Source organism: Nelumbo nucifera, chromosome 4 (genome assembly GCF_055504915.1).
Source record: "Nelumbo nucifera cultivar China Antique chromosome 4, China Antique-T2T, whole genome shotgun sequence".
Classification (NCBI taxonomy): Eukaryota; Viridiplantae; Streptophyta; class Magnoliopsida; order Proteales; family Nelumbonaceae; genus Nelumbo; species Nelumbo nucifera.
The window spans coordinates 11,390,708-11,396,703 of record NC_142652.1 but is presented as its reverse complement, the minus strand read 5'-3'; positions in this window follow the sequence as shown (position 1 = coordinate 11,396,703).

The following is a 5,996-nucleotide window of genomic DNA, read 5'->3' as shown; positions in this document are numbered from 1 at the left end:
AGGTTACAGAAATGCATCAAAGGCCACGATTGAATATGGTTTTAACCCAGCGCTACTCAAAGAGGAGTAGCTGATTTCTCCACGCAGCCAACAGCATTCTTGGTATCCACCCATCTATCTCGCCACGTTTTCCCTGTTGACTGTTGTAGCATTAGATGGGTCCCACCTGCGGTAGGTCTTCGTGGGCCAGAATCAAGCACAGGGTCCTCCAATGTTCTATTACCAGAAGATACCATGTGAGCTCCATACACTAATTGAAGCTTATGAATAAAATGGTTCAGTTGTGTAATAAAATGATTCGTTCTATTACCAAAAAAATAAAATTTAAAAAAAGAAAAAAAAAAAACAGGTGGAAGGTATTGTACAATATCTTGGTAAATATTTTAGTGGTTTTTTATTAGGAGGGAGAAATAAGAGCAAATCACTGTCCAAACTCCAAACCATTCATTGTTTTAAAAAATTAGGAGTGAGACACGTACCTTGAGAGGTAACGCAAATATGGAGGCTTTATACCTAATAACTTTGTTGTAAGGCTTGTTTCCTTGTGTACGCCACATGGTTTAGTTTGGTTTCGTTCTAACGTAAAACCTGTAATTTACCTTATAGGGGTTAGATCGGTTCTACGGTATATAACACCCCCTCCCTCCCAAAAGAAAACTGTTATTTAAAAACTTTATTATCAATAATATAATATATTTCAAAACTTAAATTATGTTGATTGATTAAATTGAATAATTTAATTTATATATTATCATAATATATTAATATGTAGTTCAAAACTTATTATTGTAATTTAAATTTTGTAAATATCACCTTTTTTTCAAAACTTATCATTATAAATATTACCTTTTATATTTCTTATTATACAAATTCAAGTATTAAGGTTGGGCTTGGTTCAAAAGAAAAAGGTAGGAAAGGGTAGAAAACCTGTCTTCTTTTTTCAACCAAATATGGCCCAAGTTGAATAAAAATTAACAAATGACTTAAGTGACTCAGTGGTCAAGAAAGATCAGTACAACTACAAATATGTATACAAGTACTTACAAAATAATACAAAATGAAAATTTTTGTGCTCTACATATTTGTATTTGTGCTCCTTCCAAACTAAGTCTAAAGTATATTGGGATTTATTTCAAGGCAAGTTTGGTTCTAAGGACAGTTTTCCATGTCAGTTTGGGTATACTAAACCTCTAGACCCTAGATTAACCTAAGTGGGGACCAGTTCCACACCCTACCAGGTAATAGATTGGGTATGGCTAGTTCAAAGTTGGTTCAAGGTCAATTCAATTTGATTCCAAATAAAACCTATCCATGTGCTCACCCCTAATACGCCTCAAGCCTCAAGGGGTGGAAGCGGGATCTGCTCCTCACAAATGGGCGCCTCACATACACATCCATCGTGCATTAGAATATTTCCCATGAATAATAACTAAAATGTTCCCGATGCATGATAGGATGTGCATGTGAGGCGCTAAGTGTGAGGAGCAGATCCGGTCTCCAAGGGGTGAGGCATACCATGAGGTGTAAAAAAGGTGCAAGCCTAAATAATCGTTGACTACTAAGTGACTTAATTACAAAAGTACATATTTTATGTATGTTTATGGTTCAAAAAAATATGAGAGAGTTACCCTAGTAATTATGGACCAAATAAAAAGAGTAAAAAAACAAACAATAAGACCAAAGTTCTTAATTTCTCTTTGTCTCATTTCTTTTTTTTTTTTTTTTGCAATCAAATCAATTATGATTGGTCATTTGAATATGTACTGTTGTAATTATCAGTTATATGAATAATATATTCTAAATAATTGGGTGACCATAAATCTAATATCAGTTATATGAATAATTCATCATATGATCTCATGTGAAAATAATTTTAATAGTGGAGAGTTTTTTAAATTCTAAAACATTATGATTGGTCATTTGAATAATTTGAGAACTTTGGATTTCGAAACTTGAAATTAAAAGGTTTATAATTGTTAATCGATTAGATATTATCTTGTTTAATACTTAAAGGCTATAGATTATTGCTTATAAACTTAAATTAATTTTAGATGCACATGACCCCATATGTAAGAGAGAGCATATGGTTACACCAATTTGATCCCATGCCTCCATATTTAGGGTGTCAAGTAGGAATGGCATTAGGGTGGGGTGAGGCCAGTTTTTGCATGCCCTTTCTCCGACCTCAAATAAACATACCACACCCTTATCCTTGCCTTGTACCCCCACAGGGTTGGAAATTCCAATCCCATCCGCATTCTCGTGGGGAACAGGGTTCCACAAATTTGTCTTGTCCCACCCAAACCATTCTTACTTGCAAACCTGGTTTTTTATTTTGTTCTTGAACTTTGTCCAAACCCATTTTATCTTTAAGGCCCCGTTATTCGAGAAGTTATCTATCTGAGTAAGTGCATTTACTCATGTTCTTTTATTTCTTAGATAAATAAGACAATGACCATTTTGGCCATAAAAAAATATTATTAAAATGGGCAATTTTGTCCCATCCAAGTATTGACAACTTCCCCCCAAGTCAAAAAGTTAGTAAAAATGCTTTCATAAAAGTATTTTTATAAAAGTGCTTTCATAAAAGTACTTTTCATAAAATTACTTTTATAAAAATGTTTGTATAAAAATATTTTCATAAAAGTGCTTTCATAAAAGCGATTTTATGTTATTTTCAATTTTGATTGTTTTCAAATTGGATAAGGGTTTGACCTCATTATCAAATTATTGGTAATTTAGTTTAGGTCTAATTCAAACTAATAAGAATATGGACCAATTTATTTTGGATTGGCCCAATCCAATAATTATAATGGACCGTTCAAATCTGATTTAATAAAATTTAAATCGAATTAGATCCAAATCAAAACCGGTCGATTGACACCCCTAGCTGCATAGTAAAAAAAACTTAGATCTTGGCCCTTTTCTCTTTCAAAGCGTTTCCGACCAACTTTGTATTGTACTTTTAGGATGAAAGAGACTTTGTAGCATGCTTCATGTGGGATTCGGATCCGTTGACTACAAAACGCTGGCCACATATTGGGCTCAAGACACTGTAACCGCACATCCGGAATATTTTTTCATGAATTACAATGTAAAGTATGAGAGATGTTTTGACTTGTGGCTCTAGGATTTCGTGGCCAGCGTTTTATGGAAAGCAGATTTGGGCTTGATCATGTGATATATGCGTTGGTAGATCCATTTGCATAAAAACTACTATTAGCTGAGTCCATACTTTAAGAATTCCAATGAAATATCTTCCCTAGGCTTCATTTATTTGTATGGAAGGCTCAGTTAGGAGTACACATACAAATATTTACAGTATAAGTACATATAAAATAATATAAAATATAATGTTTTGTACTCTAAAATTTGTATTTGTATTCCTTTCAAATTGAAATTATGGTTTAATTTGGAAGTAATACAAATATAAATATGTATGGTCCAAAACCTTGTATTTTGTATTATTTTATATGTATTTGCTAAGAAGTGTAAGTTCTGGTTTAAAGAATACGTTATATGAAATAGAATACATGCATGATGGTGATTAATTACGGGATTCAACTATAATATAGAAAAAACTATTAATAAATGAGCTGGTATCATAAAAGTAAGTGGTAAAAAATCAGGTGGTATTTATCAACATTCACGGTGAGGGGTTGGGTGGAGGGTTGTAGTATCATGTCTTTCCAGCGGTGTAGATTTTCCCAATGAGTAAAGTCTGAAGCAAAAAATGATATGGTCCCTATTTCATATGAGAGAGAATCATAGATCAGCAGTATTCTTATTTTTTATCAATGGATTAGATGTTGATTGAATATGATCCAACTAATCTAATATAAATCTATTATGGATGTATTGAATCTAATTCAATCTAATAAATAGTTTGGATTATTAAGTTTAGACTGGTCCAATTCAATATATCTCATTGATTCATCAAACGGTCTAAATTTTTGGCGCAAGAGGCATTTATGAATTTCTTTGAAGGAGAGAGTGAGAGAGTCGAGAAACTATGCATATGGTCAGACAGGTAGTCGACAAATTATTCATGCTTCTATTATCAAATGCATATGCTTATGCATCCCTTCTTCACACATCACACATGCAGTGAGCCAGTGAAGATGCACATGGAGGCTGGATCCAATTGGCCCACTGGAACGTGGGATCAGGTCAACATGCTAGGCCAGGCCTAAATTTTACATTTACATATTTAACAAGCTGGCCTGGGTTTAGGGATGGCAATTTTTCCATCAGGGATGGGATTGAGGTTCTTGTCTCGCCCTGACCTCAATTTTATATATATATATATTTATTTAAGTAAATTTATTTTTTTTAAATACTTTTATTTAAAAGAAAATTTGGGAATTCAGGTCCCCACGAGGAATCCATTTCTGTCGAAGATTAGGAATGGAGGATAAATTTTACCTCTGGCGAGAATCAAAAACGGGAATAGGATTAATTTCAGAATCGGGGTCAGAATGGGGACCCGTTGCCATTCCTACCTGGGTCGAGCATGCAGTCTGTTTAAGTAAAACTATGATGCCAGAAATGTATGATAGTTTGTGGTGTACATATTCACATTTGCATTAATTTTTTCAAATTAAGCCATAGTGACATATGGCTAAACTGTAACATGTTTAAAATTTTCTTAAAAGGACGATACAAATTGCTTATGCTTTTATTTTATTTGTGGTTGATAAAACTGCTCCTTTTATTATAAGGTCATCTAGACTTTACTCCTAAAAAACCTATGCTTTCTTAAGAAAATTTTAGGCGATGTTTAGCATTGATGTAGTTTTCTGAGAAAAATGGCACCACATCAGAGAAAGCGGTGCTTCAAACAACGCCTTCATGTTTGGTATCGCTTTTTCAGGAAAAAAAAAAGCGTTGCTCCAGACCATGCCTTGGAAATCAGGAAAGTGTGGTTTGGAGCAACGCCAAATTCAGCGTCTGTTTGGCATTGATGTCGTTGCTTTAGAAAACAGTGACACATTAGTGCCCGTTGGAAAAACGGTGCTCCAAGCAACGTCTTAGAAATCAGGAAGGCATGACTTGGAGAAATGCCGAATTTGGCGTTTCCTGTAATTGCAGGTCATTACTACCAACAGGGACATGAGGTGGCAATGACAAAGACATGATGTGGCACTGGATAATAGGTATCAGTGCTGAAAACGTTTCCTGGAGCATTGGAACCAAACAGAAAACATTGTTATTGCTCCAGGAAATGTCCTACCTGGCAGCAACGTTTCCAAAAAAAAAAAAAAGACAGCTTTCTCAAAAAGTGGTGCTTCCAATCCACACATCAGCAAGAAAAACGGTGTTGTATCTACAACATTGATACCAAACATATACTCAATTTTTATGAGAAAACGGTGCACTGCTGCCAGCGGTGCAATGATGTGGTGTCATCTTGAACGTTGGATAATATAGATCAATATTGGAAATATTGCTGCCAGCACTAGTACCAAACAAAATCAATACTGTTTTCTTAAAAAACACTTATATGGCAACACCAATTCCAAACAAAAAATAAACATACAACTCCACATGTCCAACACCGTTTTTATGTTTTTATGAAATAAAGGCTTGCACCGATGCCAAACACCTAATCTTAAAATTATGAGTCGGGTTCATTATTTGTCATTCTAATTTTAAGTTCTTATAATTGGGTGCATGACTTCCAACAATGTCAGCAACATCTGAGTTGTGCTCTTCATGCAGCAGCGTTGTTCCAGATCTGGATTTTGGAGACGCGCGTCTTTACTCAGTACTTACAACTGGTTCTATTTGTAAATAAAATCGATGATTCAATAAGTTTGGATTGCACACGCTTACTTATTCTGAGTGGGGCGGCAGCCGGCAACACTGAAAAGTGAAACAAAAGGAGATGGTGGCTACTGCCTACTGGCTTAGAAGGAGAGTGCAGTGAAGAATGGAAAATTTGTTAATTTATGATAAAAATAAAGGGAAGACAATCAAATTGATGAGGTGACTTC